The 21,865-nt window shown below is 50.9% G+C and overlaps 1 protein-coding gene across 3 annotated transcripts in view; it reads right to left on the reverse strand.

The window, feature by feature from the left end:
• Positions 1-1,448, reverse strand: part of EMP2 (epithelial membrane protein 2) — a 39,739-nt gene extending 38,291 nt beyond the window's left edge. For all 3 annotated transcript variants that reach the window (XM_060125252.1, XM_060125254.1, XM_060125253.1), the window contains exon 1: positions 1,329-1,448. The gene's annotated coding sequence lies outside the window, so the exon portion shown is untranslated. The remainder of the gene's footprint in view (positions 1-1,328) is intronic.
• Between the last annotated feature and the right edge of the window lie 20,417 nt (positions 1,449-21,865).

Genomic DNA, 21,865 nt, shown 5'->3' on the forward strand with positions numbered 1-21,865 from the left:
GGTGGCTGCACACTCTCTGTTTAATTGTGGTAAAATATACATCACAGAATATTGAGCACTTTAACCACTTTTAAGTGTAGAATCCAGTGGCATTAAATACACTTACAGTGTCGTGGAACCATCACCACTCCCTATACCCCAAATGTTTCCATCCCCCCAGCTCTGTACCCACTAGCAATAACTCCCCATCCCTCTCTGCCAGCCCCAGGTACCTCTGCTCCACTTTCTGACGCTCTGAATTTGCCTATTCTAAGTGCTTCCTGTCAGTGAAATCATACAATATCGGGGCTACCAGCTGCTTAAGACCCTCTCCAAGCCCATTACCTTACTCCTCACTCTGCCTGTCACTTTTTAGACTGGCCTCTGCATTTTAGACACAACTAAGTTAAAAGATCACCCCACCTCACCCCACATACACATCTTTGCAGCTCGGGAGGGGGCACTGCCCCTTTTCCCAAACCTGAAACTGGGCTGTCATTCTTGTTCCAAAGTAAGAGGTGGGTCCTGTAGTCCGGAGGGAGGGCTTTGCTCTCTGTAGTCTCCCTCAGGCACAGGTGCCCCCAACTAACCCCCATTTATGAGGTTCCCATGTCAGTCCCAAATTAGGGCCTCCCTGGGGTATATTTAGGACCCTGGATTTGGGGAGAGTGTGTAGTCCTCCTGTATACGAGCTCTAGGCTCCCCCTTCTCCGGACCCATGGGTGGGGCCCTCGTAGCCCCCCAAGCCCAACCGGAGTGGAGAGGGGACAGGCGTCATCCAAGGAGTGCCTCCAGCTCCTCCGCTCGTCCAACCTAAGGCAGTTGCTCCCTGCCGCTGGGGGGCGCAACGGAGCCGCCGCCGGGGCCGAGAGGGGACCCAATGACCCAGCCAGGGCGCAGCGGGTCCGGCGCGCTCCGTGAGGCGGGGAACCGTGCGCCAAGGCGCCGCGGGACTTCACACGACGAGAGGGGGGCTACCCGGGACTCCGAGAACCCTGGGAGTGGAGTTGGCGGGGGCGAGGGGAGTCGCCCTGACTCCTCCCCAAACTTTTCCCGCCCGCCTCGACGCAAAAGGCGAAGGAAGCAGTCCGGGGGTGGGGAGGTGGAATTCGGGGTCCCGAGCGAGCTCGGCGCAGGCGGGAAGTCCGCGCCCTCGCAATCTGGCAGAGGAACAGTGGATTTTCGGCAGGGAGGGGCCTCGGCCCCTCCCTGTCCGCCACCAATTGCAGGGACCTCTCTGGGTCCGGTAAGTGCAGTGGCTGGCGACCCCGCTGCCCCGTCGCCCCGTCGCTCGCAGCCCGGAGCCCCCCGCTACCTGCGCGCCGCTCCCGAGCGAGACCCCGACTCACCGGACGCTGGCGGCTGGACAGACAGTCGGGCTGGGGCGCGAGGCGAGGCCGCCGGACTGTTTTGAAGCTCTGGGCTGGGACTGCGCGCCCTCCCTCCTCCCTCTCCGTGGCGCCGAGCCGCCTCCCCACGTCCCCCCTCCTTCCCCGACCCCGCCTCCCGGGTCGTGATGTCAGGAGCCCGGAGAGCAGAGTGGGAGGGACCGCGGGAAGCGGGTGGGGGACACTGGAGAGAAAGGCCGGAGCCTGGGGAGCGCCCCCAGCCCCAGCCCGCCTCCCTGCGCTACTTGGGCCAAGTTTAGGGCAGAGCTGGTAGCGCAGTTCTGGGGAAAGAGGGAGAAATCCGAGCTTCCTCGCAGCTGGAAGGCATTCCGCCCTGCGCTCGCCCTTAAGGGTTTCCAGCTGCCCCTCCTCTCCTGCCCTTCTTCTCCCCCGTTCTTCTCTTCCCTTCCGGTAAGGGTTAAGGACGAGTATTCTGGAATCCGACTCCCTACTTTAGAACCCCTTCCCTGGCACTTTTCTTAACTTAGTGATCTCCTTAATTTTGCCTGCCTCAGTATCCCCTTCTGGAAATGGAAGTCACAATAGGACCTCTTTCCTTGGGTTGTTGTAAGGCCTGAAAGTGTCATACCTGCGCGGTGCCTGGTACATAGTAAGTGCTCAGTTAATCTTAGCTATGGTTATTTTTATTTGCCGACATAGAGTCCCTGGCCTTGGTGGGAGGTGGCAGGGCAACCAGGGACGCAGTCTTAGGACTCCTCCAGGGTCTGACTCACACAAACCATCTTTTGACCCCGCAGTCCTGGAATCTACTGTCCCTGACAATGACATCAAAAGACAAGGAAATGTCTTTCTCTCCAGCCTCAGTTTCCCCATCTGGGAACTGAGAGGGCTGATCTGCCCTGGAGGTTCCTATGGGATGGGGGAAAAGACCAGAGGGGCCTGAGCCCCATCTGTGGGGCTGTGGAGTAGGGAGGGAGGAGTTACTGTATTGAAACACTGAAGCAATTCCAAAACAGGACCACAGCATATTACAGTATATTTTAAGCTTTTAATTGAACACAGTGATGTTATTTGCACACACCCCAAAATATAAGGCAATGGACTTGTGCCACTAACAAAAGAATTAGAAACCCTTTTAAGAAATGCTAACTTATTATGCAGTAGCTGGTCTGGCTGGGACGCCACGCTTAAACTTTCTGATGCGTCTTTTTTCAATCCTGTTGGGGAAGTCTGCAAGGCGAGAGCCTCCTTGGGTCTAAATTAGAAATCCTTAGGCGATTTGAGGCCCCTTCCAAAGGGCCACCCCACACCCCATCTTGAGGTTCCCCAGCTGGCCTAGTGTCTGACCTGCCGCATCTCTTTTAATTTTGAAATTCTATGGCTAATCAAGACTTTCATCTCCCAAGCAAGAGATTCTGTGTAGGGCTGGAGAGGGGGTAGGAAGGTGTTCATTTGAACTGAGACCCCACATAAAAGGGGAGGAGAGTGGGGTCTGGCTGCTGCAGAGGAGGGCCATGCAGGGCCCACCCACCAGCAGGGACAGTGATGCCTGCCTGTCCCATGGCCACCTGGAGGACAGAGAAAACCCAAAAGTCTCTCCCAGAATGGACAGTCCAGGTAGAGGCTGCAGCAGGTGGATTTCTGCCGTTTGCTGAGCCCTCACTCTGTGCCAGTTACTTTACAAATACTGTCATCAATATAACACGACAGTCCATGAAGGAACTAAGGTTCAGAGAGGCTACCTAAGTAACTCGCCCAAAGGCCCTATTCAAGGGATCGAGCGTGGATGCGAAGTCAGACTGACTGTGGCAAACCCCGCTCTCCTCCTCTCACTACATCCCTATTTACAAAACGCTCACCAGGGTCAAGCCATCATTTCTACCATACCCACTAGCCACCTGAACAAGTATTCACTTAATATTTTTCTTTAAGTCAACTCTATTTACTTAACTCTATTTATTTTTAAAAAGGAAGCCCTATATCATCACGGTAAACAGGAAACCAATTCCAACCACCAAAAATAGAAGACAAACTTACAAATATAAACACTACCCAGAGAAAACAGTGTGAGTACATTCTAACCAGATACTGTTGCTTGAGAGAGTCCACGAACCTGAGGTTTAGGATCTATTAAAAAGGGAGATCAACAAGGGTAAGATGGGTGTTACACTCACGCTAAGCACAGAAGGAGACTTTCTCCTTCTAATCAGAACTATTGCAAGATCACTGGAAAAGGGAATTACGTTCCCACACCATGATTCAAGGCTGGGCAATGCCTCCTCCTCCAAAAATCACCTCCCATTTGCCTTCTGGTGGGGCATGCCCCACACGAGGAAGAACCTGGCCAGACACCAAGATGCCTCTCTAGGACCCAGAGAAAGGAATGATTGATTGCATCTCTCATTTGTTTCCAAACCTTCTCCGGAGCCCCACCTACCTGTGCAATTCACCTGCTACTTGCACCTCTTAGTTTTCTCTCTTCAAATATACACCTGTCTCTCCAGGAAGACTGGAGGCAGAAACCTGCCTTATACCCACTGTATCCCCACTCCTGGTGTGTCAGTAATAAGTTTGAATCCTCAACATGGTGTGGGGGAAAAGTAAGAGTGTGTTCAACTGAGTTCTGGGTCCCAGTTCTTCGCCCCGCTATATAGTAGTGTATATCCACACTGCAACTGTAATCTCCTGGCTAGGAGAGCATACTCACCCCCTTGGCCTTGAGTTAAGCCACGTGACTGGTTTTGGCCAATGAGATATTAGCAGATGTGACACATGCAAAGGCTGGGAGTGTGCTTGAGCGGTAGGGCTTGCCCTCTTGTGCTTTTGCCATTTGTATAAGCAGAATAAACCTCCGGTAGTCCATTGAACCCAGAAAAATGAGACATGGGAGCAGAGCTTCCCTACATGACCCACGGAACTTCCATATGGGGCTCAGGCTGCTCCAGCCAAGCTGCAGACACATGAATGAGAAATGATGTCTATTCTTGCACGTCATTGAGGCAACACGGTTGTCTGTTTCACAGCTGTAGCTGGTTGGTAAAAGGATCATCTCATATGGGGAGAGAGAGAGAACTGTAAGGAAGGCATCTGAAGGCATGGGAGGCCACGGAGAAGGCTGGGGCGTTCGTTCAGGGTTGGAAAGAGAAGTTGGTTGAGAACTCAGTGGTCTCCTGTGTGTCCTTTCTGGCTTGAATGTTTAAGGTTCTGCCAGTTTCTTGTGACCTATTCCTGTTGACTCTTTTCTGTTCTCAGAAGGAATGACTTGGGATGTCCATGCCTGCGGGCAAATCTGATCCCCAACCTCAAGGCAGCCCAGTAGGACTTGGAGTTGTAGCAGAAGAGCTGATGGAGACGAATATGTGGGCTCTGGTCAAAAAGGATGGAGATCTAAAATAAAATGCGACCTAAATTCATAGAGTCATGATGGGAATGGATCAAATATGAATGTGATTCAACCAGCGAAAACTGCTTTTGGTTGGTGGGTCAGTTTCACAGATGATAAGGATTTTACTAACTTCCATTTAATAACCATTTCCTTTGCAAACAAACTGGTAGATAAGATGGCCCCGTGTGATCTGCCACCTGGTGTTCACAGTCTTGTGTACTCTCCTCCCCTTAAGAGTGGGTGGGACGTAATGACTTTTCATGACTAGAATAAAATGAAAAAATGATGGGATGTCACTTCCATGGTTAGGTTATAAAAACTATGACTTCTGTGTCACCAGCACATCCTGTGGCCCTCTAGGCTTGCATGCTTTCATGAAGTACACTACCATGTTAGAGAGACCCACAAGGCAAAGGACCAAGGGAAATTCTGGCCAACAGCTGTCCAGGTACAGAGACCTTCAGTCCAACAGCCCCCAAGGACCAGAATGCTGCCAACAACCATGTGATCTTGGAAGCAGATCCTTCCCCAGTTGATCCTTCCCCAGCTGTGGCCAACACCTTGATGACACTGAAGCAGAGGGCCCAGTTAAGCCATGCCCAGCTTCCTGACCCACAAAATCTGTGTTAAATGTGTGTTGCTTTAAGCTGCTAAATTTGAGGGGGGTGGGGTTAGGTTCTATTGTAGACTTTGTATCAGTCAGGATAGGCTAGGTTATGTCATGATAACAAATGATCCCACGATCTTTGTGGCTTGCAACACAAGTATTGATATATCTTGCTCACAATATATGTCCATTATGGGTTGATTTTGACCATGTGTCCATATCATCTTTACTTCTGGAGGCAGGCTAGTGGAGCAGCCTCTATATGGACCATTGCTGGTCTCAGGGAATTAGGAAGATAAGATGATGAACCACTCACTGGCTATAAAAAGCTTCTGCATGCTCACATTTCATTGGCAAAGCAAGTCATGTAGCCAAGCAGCAAAAAAATCTCCCACTAGCCATGTTATCCTGGCAAGTCACTTCACCTCTCAGGGTCCAACACTATCTTTGCATTTTGCTTACAGTGCTAAGTGCTTCTAGGTGTAGGAATGTAGCAAGCACATCTAAAGGCCTGCAAGCAACATTTTCTCTTGGCTACTCTTCCAGATATGGAGCAGGATCCTCCAAACCAAAGGCCCTGCCATCAGCACTTCTAGACGGGGCTTAGCTGGTTTCCCATCTTGCCATCGAGAGACATCTGGGAAAGCCCTTAGCGCCTGCTGTATGGAGAGTCAAGAAATCTGAATTCCCAGAGTGGGATCTGAGAAGTATGCTCTCTTGAGACCATTTCCTCCCTGTCGCCCACCTCCACAGATGGGGTCGGGGGCAGGATGGAGACAATGCTTTCCAGCAGAGAAACAAGCCCTCGTGTCCTCCCACTTAATGCTTGGAGCTCTGGATCTCACCGCTTCTCTTTGTCATAAAATTTCCTGCCCAGTGCAAGAAGAACTCACAACACAAATATTGTCCATTTGACTTATGACTGATCACCAAAGACAACAGCCACAGAATTTCTCCAAACCTCTGGAGATTCCAGCCATGCCCATGCTGTTTGGGGCTTTCACTTCTCCCCCGCCCCAGCCAGGTAATGAACACAAGTGTACTGCGAGCAGAACCTGAGGGGTGAGTCTGGGTTTTGCCCATTATAGAAATGTTTGGCATTGAGACCCAAAACATCTGGCTGCTTGACTGCAGTTCTCAGTTTGCATCAGGAGTTTTGGCACCATAGGGACAGAGCTTCAGAGCACTCCCAGATTTGAATCTCCCTGAAATACAGTCAGAAAGAGTAACAGGAAGTGGGCAAGTTCGCTCCTACCACCAATGTCATTACCACCCAAACGTCTGGCGCCCAGGATGGCCCATGGGATGTTCTTGGCAAGTCACAGAAGAAAGTCCCCAGGTGTCTCCCAGCACGCAAGGTGGGTAGAGGCCAGTTCTCTTGGCCTATCTTCTGAAAAGATGGAGTACAGTTTGGCAACGAGGAGCAGAAGGAGAAGAAAAAATTCCTGTTGTTAATAGTGTCCCAGGGTGTGCTCTTGTTTTCCTGGGATCTTAAGTACAATCATAAATATTATTCCTTCAGTCTATGAGAGCATCCTTTGTACTTTTCTAAATATTTTAAATTTTTCAAAGAAATGTCCTTTCCTTCCTTCCTTTCTGCCAAACAATTGCTCAGGGAAATAATAATTTTCCAATCTTTCACTTAGAGTGTACTTACTGTGACTCTTCTGGGTGCAAGGCACTGGGAAAAGAGCAGTGAATGAACTCGTTCAAAAAACCTTTGCTCTCTGGAACATACCAACCACCACTGGTCAGTTCTACTCATTATCCTGCTTGATACTGATACAGGTTTTGTTTTGCTTTGCTTTCTAAGATTCCTGGATATGTTTGTGTATGTGGGTTGTCTCTTAGGCTATAAAACCATGGAAGCAACCCCCGAAGCTGAGTAAACTCTCAGGCCAGGCAACCCCAGCCTCAGGACTCAGGCCAGACTCACACACCCTTAGAATCTTTGGGTATAGGGAAATACGGATGTCTTCTATTTCCAATGAAAGACACACACACACACACACACACACACACACTACACTCATGGTCTCGCAGTTTAAAATTCAAACAGTGATAGGGCAGGAGGAGACCCAGAAATTCCTGTCTGTTCTGTGCTTCCGGGCAAGAAGGTATTTAAACCATTCTGGGCATTTCTTGAACTTAAAGTCCTTATACCTGAACAGTCTGGAACTCCCTCCTTATATGGGATTAGAATCCTTTTGGACAGAGCCCATTTCTGTTTGCTCCCCTGCACCACAGCCCCTGAGAGGTGGTAGCCCTGCATAAGGCAGCCTCAGCCTCCAGCGACCAGCACAGAGGAGGTGCTCAGAGGCAGGCCTTCTCTCCCATCATGTTATTTACAGTCTGTAATTATATTTGTTATGTTTTTATGTGTGTGCTTTCTCACTCATTGTCTTCACTCCCCACTAGAACACAAGGTCCCCAAGAGCTGAGGCCGGCTCTGTCTTGCCGGGGCTTTTTCATCCATGTCTGAGCCATAGCAGGTGATCAGTCAGCGTTTCTGTTAGTCTTTAGGGCGCCTTTATGAAAATTAGAAAAAAATACCCCTTCCGAACTTGTCATTCAGAAAAAAAGCATCCTTTTAGTGCATACAGCTTGGTATAAAGATGGCATCTTCCTGCAAAGGAAGAAAAATGCCCCTTCCTCCAAGCAGACACAACCCCAAGCCAGGCGTATGGCTGGATGTCACCCCTTACCTCTCAGCTAGGAACTCTTGTGCCCAAACTGTGTGACAAGAGGCAGGAGCACAGTAATCAATAAATATTTGATGAATGAATTAACGAATGAAATTCAAGTCTTTGAGGATATGTGGTGTTTTTAAGACATGTCTGCAAATTCTTCGATACTCAGCCCACTGAGAGCTTGCACTCATCAACGGGTGTCCAGTCGACCAGCAGAAAATGGTGGAAGTGATGCTATGTCACTTTCAAGGGTAGGTCGTCAATAGCCATGCAGGATCAGCCTCGTTCTCTGGAGCCAGCTGCTGGGAATGCAAAGATGAGCAGTGTCCTCGTGGAGTTTACAGTCTGGTGGGGTGGGTTATCATGTGGGTGACCATATAATTTATCACCCAAAGTAAGACATTTTTAAGAGTGAAAGGGGTGCTATTAAAAATTGCAGTGGGAAAATAATCATAAATAGGAACTGTCCCAGGGAAACTGGGGTGCACAAGCACCCTAACAATAGTGAATTAATGAATTAAGTAATCATTCAGCCAAATGTGACAAGCGTGCTATGAAGGACAAGGAAGCCGGTGCTCTTTGAGCCTGCAGTAACGGGATTTGACCCAGGCAGAGACATCAGGGAGGGCTTCCCTGAGGAGGTGGTGCTGAAGGATAGCTAAGAGTTGGCTTGGCAAAAGGGGAGGGTGGAAGCAGCACGTTCAAAGGCCCTGTGGGTGGGAACGTGGTGGGTAAGAAGGTCTGAAAGAAGCCAGTGTGGCTGGGAAGGGGAGCGTGAGGATGAAGTTGGGGAAGGCAGTTGGGCTAAGTTAGGTTGGGGACTTCATTCCAAGAGTGGTGGAGCACAGTTGAAGTTCTAAGGCAGTAGTGGCATGGTCTGATAGACTGTCATGTGGGAAGGTTGGGGAGGGTGAGAGTGGGCTCAGGCAGAGAAATTAGCAGGTGAGAAATAATAGTAACTTGGAATCCAAGGTTCTACTCACACTTTAGAATGATGCTGGGTTTGGGAGAAGAATAACCCAAAGGAGACTCAGAAGTCCCTTCAGAGAGACATGCAAAGGAAGTAACCTTATACAGCGGTCTGAGGGCTCTGGCGCTCACTTGTAATGGACACTTCTCTTGACCCAGTGTGAAGGGCTTGATTTGGTCCATTAGAGTGTCCGAGGGTGCCAATGTTTCCTGAAGAGCTGGGGATGTTTCCTAAAGATGCAAGGACCAGTTGGCTCAATTCAGGTATTAAGGAAGGGTCATTGGGCAGCTTCTGTGTGAGCTGCACTTTGATGGTGGGTTCATTGACAAGAAGAGCATCAAAGGGGCAGTGTGGTTCCCTAGGACACCCAGTAACATTTGAAGCCTCATGTATTTACTTTACTATCTGACTTCCAAAGGGATTTAAGGCAGCTGACCATCAAAGACATGCACACAATAGAGCTGACACAAAAGGAAACAAAAACTACACAGACTGACCAGGAAGCAAATATATGAGCCCAGAGATTTTGAAAGTGATTCCTATATGAATCACCTGGGAGAACCCATGAGCGATGCAAATTCCTGGGCCGCCCCTTCTAGAAGTGCTAGAAAAGTAGGTCTGGGGTGGAACCCAAGAATCTGCATGTTTTTTCAAGTATTTTATTTTTTTATTTTTTTAATTAATTTTTATTGGAGTATAGTTGCTTTACAATGTTGTGTTAGTTTCCACTGTGCAGCAAAGTGAATCAATTATACATATACATATATCCTCTCTTTTTTAGATTTCCCTCCCATTTAGGTCACCACAGAACATTGAATGGAGTTCCCTGTACTGTACAGTAGGTTCTCATTAGTTATCTGTTTTATACATAGCAGCGTATATATGTCAATCCCAATCTCCCAGCACATCCTACCCCCCTTCCCCCCTTGGTAACCATAAGTTTGTTCTCTACATGTGTGACTCTATTTCTGCTTTGTGAATAAGTTCATCTGTACCATTTTTCTAGGAATCTGCATGGTTAACAAGCTCTTTCCCCAGCCCCCAACTGCCAAGTGTTTCTGATGCTGGTGGTGTGTGGACCACATTTTGAGAAACACTGCATTAGTCCTTTAACCAAACGCGATCATAGTCATTGAACACCTAATTTCACATTGGATTTCCTGACACCCTAGGCACGTGTGAGTTGACATCCAGATCCCAGATTTGGAGGCCAGAAAACCGGCAAATGAGCCTTTGGCTAAAGATTAAGTAGGGAGACATTTTGTTTTTTCCTGAAATGGGCTCTGAACATCCCTGCTGTCGGGAAAACTAACCACCTCTCCAGCCACTGGCTTCCTATGCATGGCGGGGACCACAGCGTCTGTCGAAGTCTTCCCCTGAGCCCAGCTCCTGGGTCACCCTCCCTCCCTGCCAACAGCGTCAGCATCGCCTGGGAGCTTGTTAGAAATACAGCATCTTAAGCCCAGCCCAGACCTACTGATTCAGAATCTGCATTTTAACAGGATCCCCAGAAGGTGCACATGAACATTCAGCTGAGAAGCCTTGCCCTACACCATGAGGTCACATAGGGGTCTGTCCACATGTTGGGTTCCCAGAAGACGAATTAACGGTGGTCAAGTCCACATAGAGCAGTAGAGCTAATTGCTGGCCTGGAGAAGCTTAAGATGCTCAGCTATCCTGCAAAGGTCTGGGAGAGCTGACCGTGGGGCAACTAGGGCCTATGGGTTGTCAGGGACCCAGGCTGGTCCTAACTGGTCCAGTTTATACTTCCCAAAGTGAGGGACATACACCCTGGCGGTCCTGGAGGTGGTTTCAGCGGATGCATGGGCATGTAATTAGTAACACTAAATCATGGATTAAGAATGCTCTTCTCTTTCCAAGTCCCATTCAGTCTTTATGACGCGCACAGGGAGAAAGGCTCGTGTGGGTGCTAGGATGCCTTCAGCACCTCTGGATGGAGCTTGGTGATAGATAGGCATTCCAGGCTGCCTGGAACCACATCCAGGCTCTGCACCTCTGTGTTAGTCTGCTCAGGCTGCCATAACAAAGGAACACAGACGGGCAGCTTACACAACAGAAATTGACTGTCCACAATTCTGGAAGCTGGAATTCCAAGATCAAGGTGTCGGCAGTGTTAGTCTCTTGTGAGGCTTTTCTCCTTGGCTTTTAGATGGACATCTTCTCCCTGTGTCCTCATACCATCTTCCCTCTGTATGTATGTCCTAATCTTCTCTTCTTCTAAGAAACCCGAAAGACCTCATTTTTACTTTAATTACCCCTCTTAAGACCCCATCTCCAAATAGTCACATTCTGAGGTACTGGGGGTTAAGACTTCAACCTAACCTATATGAATTTGGGGGGAATACAATTTAGCTAGTTGTGGAATTTTCACAAATTTCTCAACCTCTCTGTACCTCAGTTTGCCTATAAAAGAGGATGATGGTACCCACCTTATAGGCTATAGAGAAAGTTGAACAAATTAGTGCACATGAAATGCTTAGAACAATAGTTGGCACCAGGTAGGCCCCACAAGGAAAGATTCAACAATTATCTGTTGCATGAATGCGTCAGGGAAGAGGAAATTTTGCTCTATCCTTCTACATTCTTTTTGCCAGTCTAAGAATTAAACTGACATGAGACAGATTGGCAGGAAAAAAATCAAACAAATGATTAATAACATGTATACATGGGAGAGACCCAGAAAAACCGTGTTACTCCCCCAAATGGCCAAAGCCCTCACTTTAAATACTGTTTTCAGCTAAAGACAAAAGAAGATGTTTAAGGTGGGGAGAGTCAGTGCTGGGAGGTGACCAGGAAAAGCACAGCAGAAAAGAGTACGGTTGTTATGCAAATTCAAGTCATTGCTTTCTCCGCTGATAAGAGTTTCTAGAGATTTGGTCATCCTCTTCAAGATGCAGAGAGGGAGACACCCTTACAAACGAAAATTCCCCTTACAAATATAAACGTTTCTTGCAAAAGGGTAACACTTATTTTTCAGAGTTTCCCCCATGTTTGCGTTTTCACAGAAAATAACCAGCTTAAAATAATTAATATGCCAAAGAGACATATTTTATGGGGGCAAATTCTGGTACCCTACAGACGACAGTGTAATAGCCCTTGGCCCAGCACCTCCCTGGCTTCTGGAAGGATGCCAAGGAACTTGAGGTTTCTTGAGTTGAGAGTCCCAAACTGAGTCAGTGCTGACGTGGTGCTGGAGAGACTGGGAGACGAGCTGTCCCCCCAGAGTGCCTGCCAATCTCCAGTTTACTGGCTGGCACCCTCACCAGCCCACACGCTACCCTCGCCCAACCAGTCAGACCACACGGTCCACATGCCAGCCGATGAGTTAGGACGGGCACAGGGCAGGACCCAGCCTGTCCGCCTCCTGCCCTCCCATCCTCCCACCTCCCAGGTGCCTCCAGTCCAGGTGTTCAAATGTTCCTCGGGCCACACGGGGATTCCCTGCCCTCGGGTGACTCTGCTTGTAATTGTGGGAAGTGACCTCAAAGCCCAAGGATGGAGGTGGAGAAATTCTGCTCCCACAGGGAAGTAAGAACAAGTTGAGTGAGTTCTGATGTGGCCACCTCCTCTCCTACTGTGCCCCAGTTTTCCCCTTTGAAAAGAGGACAAAGAATTCCCTCACTGTCTCTTCCCTTGAAGTGTTATTCCCTGTGAGTATTCCCTGGGGTTAGACTTAATCCACTGTCCCATTCATTCATTTAAATGTTATTTATTGAGCACCAACCAAGTGCCTGGGGCTCTGCCAGGGGGGAGGCAGTGGGAGATGAGACACTCAGAGAAGGGCTCTCCAAGTGAGGGGAGGCAGAGAGAAATAAGCCAACAAGTAAATCAGCAAAATAACCTGAGCTATGATGATGTGCGTCAAGAAGAAAACACAACAGGAGGATGTGGTAGACACTGACCAGCTGTGTGGGTCAGGGTTCAGCCAGGTGTTCTTGGAAGGCCTCTCTGAGGACACTTCTGATGGAGGCTGAAATGATGAAAAGAAGCCAATCGTGCAAAGGAAGGTCTGGAGCTGAATGTTCCAAGCAGAGGGAACAGCAAGTGCAAATGTCCTGGGGTGAGAAGGAGTTTGCCTTGTCTGGGGAATAGAAAAGTGATGGTGTCGCAGGAGTGTGGCAAGTGTTGAGGAAGTGGTAGGAAATGAGGTCAGACGGGCAGGCAGGGGTTTCCGAGGAATATGAGTGTGGCAGGGGCTCCCCAGCCACAGTGGATGTGCACGCTTTGGGCAGAGTCTGGAATGGGCATCGCCTTCCTCCTTCCCTCCTGCTTCCCTGAGCTGGGACTCCCCAGTTTGGAGACGGGATTTGATTGGCTTCAGTTGCGTCAAGTGCCCACCCCATGGCCAGGAAAAGGCCAGGCACCTTGTTGGACAGCCCCCTCCCTCGGGCCAGGGTGGGGTTCCCAAAAGAGAATGGGTGCTGCTAGCAGAGGAAGGGGGCCTGGACACCGTGCAAGCAGAAACTGCAGGTGTGCACTGCACTCTACCTCCCAGGTTCTGACCTAGATCCTCATGCTTGTCCTTGCCTCCTGAGCCCCACTCACTGTCATCTCCCCTGCCTGTCCCATCCTCTTTGCACTTTGGAAATGGGGAAACTGAGTCTGGGGTGGCAGGAAGCAGTGGGGTTTCTGATTTATCCCACTATAGGATTCTTCTGCTTCTTTTAGGGAATCCCTCATTCCCCTGCCCCCTGCCCTCTGCAGCCTGATTACACCCACGTGGGGGTGGCCACATGTAGCGAAATGGATTTTCTCTGTCTTGTGCAACCCATCTAAGCAATTTGCGTCACACCTCATGCTACCCCGTAGATGGTAAGGCATAGAGAGCTGGCTATGTGCCTGGGTTTGACCAGCTGTGTGACCTTGGGCACATCACTTAACATCTCTGTGCCTTCATTTTCTGATCTGTAAAATGTGAATAACACTTCTACTACATACCTCACAGAGCTGTTGAAAGATAAGTGAGTTCATATACTTAAAGCATGTAGAACGATCCTTGGCGTGTATTCCACTTGGAGTGGTGATGTATTCATTTCTAAACCACTATGTGCTTCGAAACTCTTTGTCAATTTCTTTCGTTCATTCATTCAGCCAACACTTACTGAGCATTCTCCAGGCCAAGGAACTCACAGCAAACAGACCAGACAAGGTTCCTGTCCTTGAGGAACTTACTTTCTGGGGGCAGAGATAGACCATGAAGAAAAAAACCAACTCAATAAAGAAGACAATTTTAATAGTGATATATGTTGGGAAGAAATAAAACAGAGTGACAGAGACAGTGATGGGAGGGCTGTTTTAGGCAGGGTGATTTGGGAAGGTCTCTCTGAAGGGTAACAGGTAGAAGAGAAGAACGACCAGCCACGGGAATAAAGAGGAAGTGCAAAGGCCCGGGGGAGGAAAACGCTGAGTGTGTCTGAGTAAAGGAGAGGCTGTTGAGACCGGAATGAGCGGGGAGGGGGTGGGGAGCGGGGTCAGAGAGGCAGGGACCACACTGATCAGCTCTCACAGGACATGGTAGGAGTTTGAATTTGCTCTTCGGGGCAACAGGAAACCCATGAAAAGTTTCAGCAGGAGAGCGATGGACCCCACCCATGTTTCCCAAAGATCTTCTAGCCCCTGCGAGGAAGGTAAATTGCAGGGGCCAGGTTGGAAGGGGAGAGACAAGTTGTGAGGTTTTTGTTGAGGGAACCATCCTGAGGTCCCTGCAGAGCATTTAGACAGGTACCTGGGCAGCCACCATCGAAGAGCACGGCTCACTGGCCAGCAGCCTTGTCCTTACTTACAAGGCTGCGTTATTCCAAGACTGAAAGAGAGCTACCTACATCCCAGGTGCCCTGAGCAGACAGCTAGACCTACAGCAGCCCTGCCTGGAACTCTGGTCCTGAATCAGCCCAGGGCCAGTCAGCCCTGCAAGGGCCGCATACTCTGGTCCTTCCCACCTCCGGGGAGTGCCCAGGGCAGAAATCCGGCCCTGCCCACCCTGGACGTGCCCTGATGACCTCTGCGAAGGGGAAGCCATTTGTTTAGAAGGAAATGGTGCAGAATGAGGCAGTGGCCACCCTGAAAATAGGGTTGGGGCCTGCTTCCAGGGCTGAGCTGAGAGCACGAGGGCTGAGATTCCAGTGGCAGAGGAATCGGGAGGCCTTCCCGGGGCGGAGGAGGTCTGATTTGGTCAGGCACCTGCTCCACCTGGCCCCATGGAGCCCCCAGGAGTTTTCATTATTGCCATTTTTGGAGCAACTGCGCTCAGCAACCAGGGACATGATGGCTTTTTAACCCTCAATACTGTGAAGGGGTCTCAGGAGGAAATCACGATCCCAAGGAGGGGTCGTCGGGGCTGACCCAGAATGCAGGTGTCCCTTCCCTGTCCCTCATTCCACCTTCATTCTGGCGTTTCTCACCTCCATCCCATCCAGTGTAAAGGGAGAGAAGACAGGATGTTGGAAATTACAATCACGTGCCTGCACTTAGCAACCCCTGGGGAGATTTTAAAAGCTGCAGCTGCCAGGACCCCACCTCCAACCGATTCAGTTAGGCTCTGGGTTGGGGCCTGGGCACTGGGGATCCTAATGTGTCACCAGGGTTGAGAACCTCCACTTTAGAAAGTTTCCAATTCTGTGCTTCTCAGCACTGGCTGAGTCCTGACCCTCACAACCAGGCTTCCCCCAAAGCACCAGGAACACGGGAAACTCCAAGAAGAGAGTGAGGATGAGGTTGGAGGCCTGTTGCCCAAGAGGCCAGGCAGACAGAGCAGCCAGGGAAATGGTGCAACAGGTGGGCAGGGAGCACGGCCCTGCCGGCCCATCCCCGGTTCAGCGCATCTCAGAACTCACGTGGGCATGTGCTGAGGAAGGCCATGATCTGCAGGTAGGAGAGGATGGCGTGGGGTTGGGGGCAGATCAATACCATTCCACAGAACCCCCCCCAAGGCCTTGGAGAGATCTGGGGACCCTGGCAATGTAACCCCCTTCGGGCAGGACATCGCCTCCTCTTGCACTTCGAAGGTGGGAGCGGGGAGAGGGGATGCTTCCTTGCCCTGCCTGCAGCCCTCCTGACAGAGGCGGCTGGGCCCCTCCAGCCTGTGAGCAAGCAGAGAGGCCAGGCTGACCTTGATCTTGGGCAGGGCAAAGCCCCCAGCACTCAGCTCCTCCCTTCTGTCCTTCTCTCTTTCCTTGAGGGTTTCTAGGATGACTCCTTGTCAGGGAGGCTTGGTTAAGCTGTCTACAATCCCACCACCTGTGAGTGGTGTATTGTTCTCCCATTTAATATACTGCACCAGCCCCAAGCCCACCCCATCCACTCCCTATCACATCGCCCTGTTTTATTTCCGCCTGAAATTGCCTGGTTTATCTACTGGTTTGTCCACTGTCGGTACCACCACCACCTCCTGCAGCTGTGAGGGCTGGGGCCTTATCAATCTGGTGCCTGATGCAGCTCCTGGGGCAAAGCTGTGGGACTGAATGATGGCGTTCCAGGGAGAGCCCCCATGAGGCTCCAGAGGGAGGGGAAGGGGCTACTGGTCAAGAGGAGACGCCATAGCTAACTGCCTTCCTGGACGTCCCCTCTGCGTCCTGCCCCAGGCCCCCAGAGCTCAGCCTGGGTCCCCCAGACTTTAGCCGAGCCCTGCCCACTCCCTGCCCCATGGGGGAAGCTCTGATGGTCCCGATACTCTCAGGGATCTGAGCTCAGAGAGACGAAGGGAAGGAGCGCGACGCTCCTGGTCCGGCTGGCTCCCAGGGAGGCTTTCTCCTGCTCTGCAGTTCCCGGAACTGGGTGCTTGTCAAATTTGCGGCGAGGGACCAGTTTGATGGCTTATTCTGGATTGCAGATTCATCACGGACCAATACTTTCATAACATGAGACAATAATCATCACGTGCCTGCGGATTGCAGCAGCGTCTGGAAAGATTTCTAAACCCTCACTCCCCGTGTTGGGCTCAGCTCTTCAAGGGCAGCGGGAACACTTTTTGGACCACACTCTGAGCTGCGTAGCTCAGAGTGGGATGGGTGGGTGGCTGGTGGCTGTTCTAAGGCCCCGGAGACCCACCAGGGACTGGGTGTTAGGGTGATGGGGGCCAGCCAGGTGAGACCCTAGCATACACAGTCTGTGTCCCCGACAGAAGAGAGCCGGGGTGGGAACCAGGAGAAAACCTCAGCAGCAAGGAGGGCAGGGGAGGGGAGGGCTCCCCCAGTCCAGAATCTATCTCCTGGGCCCTCCCACAATTCAGGGGAACTTTCTACAGGGGGAGAGAACAGTTTTGCCCAGCTCTGCGCTTGTCATCACCACATCACCTTGGTCTGGGGTCCTGACACTTCTCTCGAGATATTCGTTTTATACCTTCTAGCTCAGATTCTAGCCAGAGAGGAATGCGCAGTAACGATAGGGTCGAGGGACAGCTGGCTCCGGTACGCAGGCGGCAGGCCCTGCTGCCAGGGTGGGGTGGCAGGAGATGCAGTCCCGGCCCAGCCTCCGAGGAGATGGCATCTCCAACAGCCCCACCCTGCCCCTCTCCGAGCTCTCCAGGAGCCGGAGAGGCAGAGGAGAGGCCAGATCGAAACTCTCCACACTCCTTCAAGAGGAGGCTGACCCTGCACCAGCGGGCCAGCTGCCACGGTTTCTGGGCAGGGAGCTCAGGAATGCCGGTACCCCCAGGTCTTGCACACAGTAGGCACTTGGAGTATTTGCGAAGGCCACTGCAGCTGGGCCTGGATGGAACCCTGCCCGGTTCCTGTCACCTCCCTGCTCTCAGCCGCTGGTGACACATTGTTACGATTCCTCCAGGTTTGGAATGTCTCTGTTTACCATCAGTGTCAACCTGGCTCTGAGAACATCCAGCTCTGAGAGGCCTGCTGGCTCTAGGGGAGGGGAGGGGGGTGGGGATGGGGCAGGGGACATGGGGCTGAGTGATGGGAGCAGGCCACACATGGAGCCCCAGGCCCTCTTCACAGTCCCCTGTGTTGGAGACCCCAACACAGGCATGTGGCCACTCTGGGCCCTGGAATCAAGTAACTTGATAGGTGTCAGGCAGCAGGAGTTCCATGGGTCCTCGGAGCTCTCAACCTAGACTCCCAGCCCCTCTCTCGTTGCCCTTTTCAGCAGGATATGAGGAACGACGGGTCCTCCTCCAAGGAGCAACCCTCTCCTCTGTGCCTTTGATCACACAGGTCTCTGCACCGGACCTGACCTCTCCCACCTCCCATCTTCACCTGTCCAAACCCTCCCTGTCCGTATGAGAGCTCGGCCCTGTAGTTAGACAGCTTGGATTTGAATCGGACCTCTACAATTTCTTAGCTGTGTTACCTTGGGGGAGTCACTCAACTTCTCTGTGCCTCTGTTTTCTCATCTGTAAAGTGGAGTATTGGGGGCATTTTTCACATTTGTGGCTGCCCATCATCTTCCAATTACCTTGTCTTTGGAGAAGTACACACAGTATGAGCTATACTCGTTAATGTAGGAATAGAACTCAGTTTTGCAAACAAACAAACAAAACCCCTGAAAAACTCAGTTTTGCCTTCTTGAGGCCACAATGGTGAGAGGCCCGCCTACCGCAAAAAAATAAATAAACCTGGTGTGTAATGTATGGACACCAAGGGGGGAAGGGGTGGGGGGTGGGGGAGGGGGGAAAGGGGGGGTGGGGGAGAAGGGGGTGGGGGATGAGGGGGAGGGGAGGAAGGAGGGGAGGGGGAGAGGGGGAGGGGAGGGGAGAGGGGAGGAGGAGGGGAGGGGGAGAGGGGAGGAGGAGGGGGAAAGGGGGTGGGGTGGGGGTGGGGGTGGGGGAGGGATGAACTGGGATATTGGGATTGACATATATACACTAATATGTATAACACAGATAACTAATAAGAACCTGCTGTATAGTACAGGGAACTGCACTTCACTTTAGTTTCAGTAGAAACTAACATAACATTGTAAAAAAACTATACCACAATTTAAAAAAATAAATAAATAATAAAAAACAACCTGGTGTGTACTTTACACTTAGAGCCCATCTCAATTCGCATCCGCCGCACTTCAGGTGCTCGGTGGCCACCTGCGGCCTGTAGCCCTGTATTGGGCAGTGCAACTACCATCTTGTTAAGTTCAAAGTTACTCACACCTGCTGAGACATACAGGGTGGTTTGACCACTTCTGGGTGTCCAGGAGGAGAATAAGTCTCACTGAGACATAAAAGAGTCTTCATTCCTTTAATTAAAGATCCAGCGCCACCCCCTGCGGGGCCTCTGATGAGCTCTGAGCCTCCACTTCCTCGTCATGAGATGAGGCTAATTCGCTATCTCAGGATGTTTACGTGGGGATTAGGATTGGGTGAAACTTGGGTATTGAGCACTAAAGAGCAGAACAAATGTAGTTTATTTGTGGTGGGATTTATGTTTGATAATGCAGAGCAGCCAGAGGAAGAGAAGCGATAAGGAGAGGTGGCCCTATGACATCGTCATTCTCCTTCCCAGCTGGTGGCCAAGACACATGCCCGGGAGAGCACCTCCTCATCCAGAGGCTTTTCTCCTGGTGACGCATGGTGATCGCATGCCGGGACCTTGATGCCGAGGCTGATTTGCACCTTTAGGGAGCACAGTGTGTGTGAGAGCCCTCCCTGACCTCTCAGGGAGTTGGCAGTACGCGATCCCTTGGGTCACATGCCCAATTTGATTCCTTGTTGTAAACGCACTGTGTTTTGTCCAAGGGTGAATGGGACAATTCCCTCTCCCATGGGTTTTCCTCCACCCACCCACCCACCCCCGTCTGGAGGCTCAGCCAGAGGAGACCCTTCTTCCTGACCCACTGCCACAGTAGCATTTGTGGGGAGTCCAGCAAGGCATGTGCAGTCCTTGTAAAGATAGAGTTTACATCCAGCTTCCAGTGTGGTCAGGACACAGCCTTCCCAGACTCTGTGCCCAAAAGTTGTGTTTGCAAAGCGATTGTTCAAGACTAATGATTGGGAGGCTGAACTGTTCAGAGTGGTTTAGGCTAAACAATAGATGACAGGGCCCCTGGCTTCCTAGAGGAAGAGAAGAAAGGACTGTGAGTGAGTTAGAGGCATGGCAAGGACCAGAGAGTGGGCTTGGCCTGGAGCCCACTGGCCATTGTGGTGAATATAGTAAAATCATCCTTCCACTCCCTTGCTTGACATCATTCAATAACTCCTGGAGCACTCAGGTTAAGTCCACATTCCTTAGCATTCAGGACCTTCCTGGACTGCTGTCTCCTTTCTCTTGCCACTTCTAACCCCTGGCTTTGAACTTGACACTAGAGCCCCCATCACAAGACACCCCATTTCATGATGCCCACCAGCTTGCACCTCCTGTTCTCTCTGCTTGGAAAGCTCTTCCCCAACCTCTCCACCTGGCTAGGATTCTTGTCCTCCTTACCATGCCTCCTCCAGGAAGCCTTCCTGACCCTCCCCAGTGAGGTCAGCACTCTTCTATGATGAGGAGACAGTTTCTGTTCACATGGCCATTTCCCCCATCTAGGCCATCAGCACTACATGGGGTACTGTCAGGGTGGACCTGGAGGGCCCTGAGGGGCATCTTCCATCCTCTACTCCCAGTCATCTCCCTTTACCAAAGGTTATCTGAGGATCTCTGTTGTGAGCCAAGCCTGTGAGAGGTACGGGGGAAAGAGGATCTTCCTGCCTTTGAGTGGTGTTATGAGCTGAATTGTGGCCCCCCAAATTCCTAACCCCCAGTACCTCAAATGTGACTGTATTTGGAGATGGGGTCTTTGAAGAGGTGATTAAGTTCAAATGAGGTCATGTGGGTGGGTCCTAATTCCAATATGACGAGTGTCTTTATGAGAAGAGGAAGTTAGGACACAGACACATACAGAGGGAAGACCATGTGAAGACACAGGGAGAAGACACCACCTGCAAGGCAAGGAGAGAGGCCTCAGAAGAAACCAACCCTGACGACCCCTTGATCTTGCACTTCCAGCCTCCAGAACCTGAGAAGATAAATTTCTCTTGTTTAAGCCTCCCAGCCTGTGATACTCTGTTGCGGCAGCTCCAACAGACTAATACAAGGGGCTTATAGTTCTGCTTCTGCCTTCATAAAATGGAGATAATAATGGTCCCTACCTCATAAGGTAGTCGGGAGGACTGAATAAGTTAAATGCACGTGAAGCAGAAATCGACAAATGCTAGCTTGTTTATTGTTGCTATCACCATCGGCATCCAGTTGGGACAGACAGGACTTAGCAGTGAGAGACAGGAGGATGCCACAGCCAAGGGAGAAGCAAAGGATCCCTGAATGTAAACATCTGGAAAGGCCACTTGGTGTCCCCCTCCCTTGTTTGATGAATAAGGAAACCCCAAAGAGAGAAGGAACTTGCCTAAGGTCTCATGTTAATGGGAAAACATCATGACTAGAACAGAGCCTCCAGGCTATACTGTCCTGCTGGTTGTAGGTTTCAATTATTAAGCAAAATTCACGCCAGTTCTTGGTTGCCCAGTTCTTGTTTGCCGGGCTTGCATCAGGCCAGCCCACTCTGGGGTACAGGGTTGACCCTTCCCCGATGAGACCCAGGCCTTGAGGAGGAAGCTGTCTGGCCCCTGGGGCAAAGGAAATAGCTGCTCCAGCTTTCGCATCTGCTAAGATACTTAATTCCAAGGGCCTCTCCATGCATCCAGGAACCAAGAGCTCCCGCTCACATGGGAGCTCTGCCCAGGATCTGGGGCTGAGCTGAGAGCCTGAGGGGGCCTCGCTCTAGACAGTGTCTGGGAGCAGGGAGAAAAGGGGACCTCATGGGCTGACCTTGAGCTGGTCCAAGCCACAAGGATGCAGAAGGCAGGCAGGGCCCAGTCCTTCCTCCGGCCACTGGCTGCCCCTGAGCCAACAGAGTGTCCTGCTGGCCTCCTGTTTGCAAGAGCTG

This window comes from Lagenorhynchus albirostris, chromosome 15 (assembly GCF_949774975.1).
Source record: "Lagenorhynchus albirostris chromosome 15, mLagAlb1.1, whole genome shotgun sequence".
NCBI lineage: Eukaryota > Metazoa > Chordata > Mammalia > Artiodactyla > Delphinidae > Lagenorhynchus > Lagenorhynchus albirostris.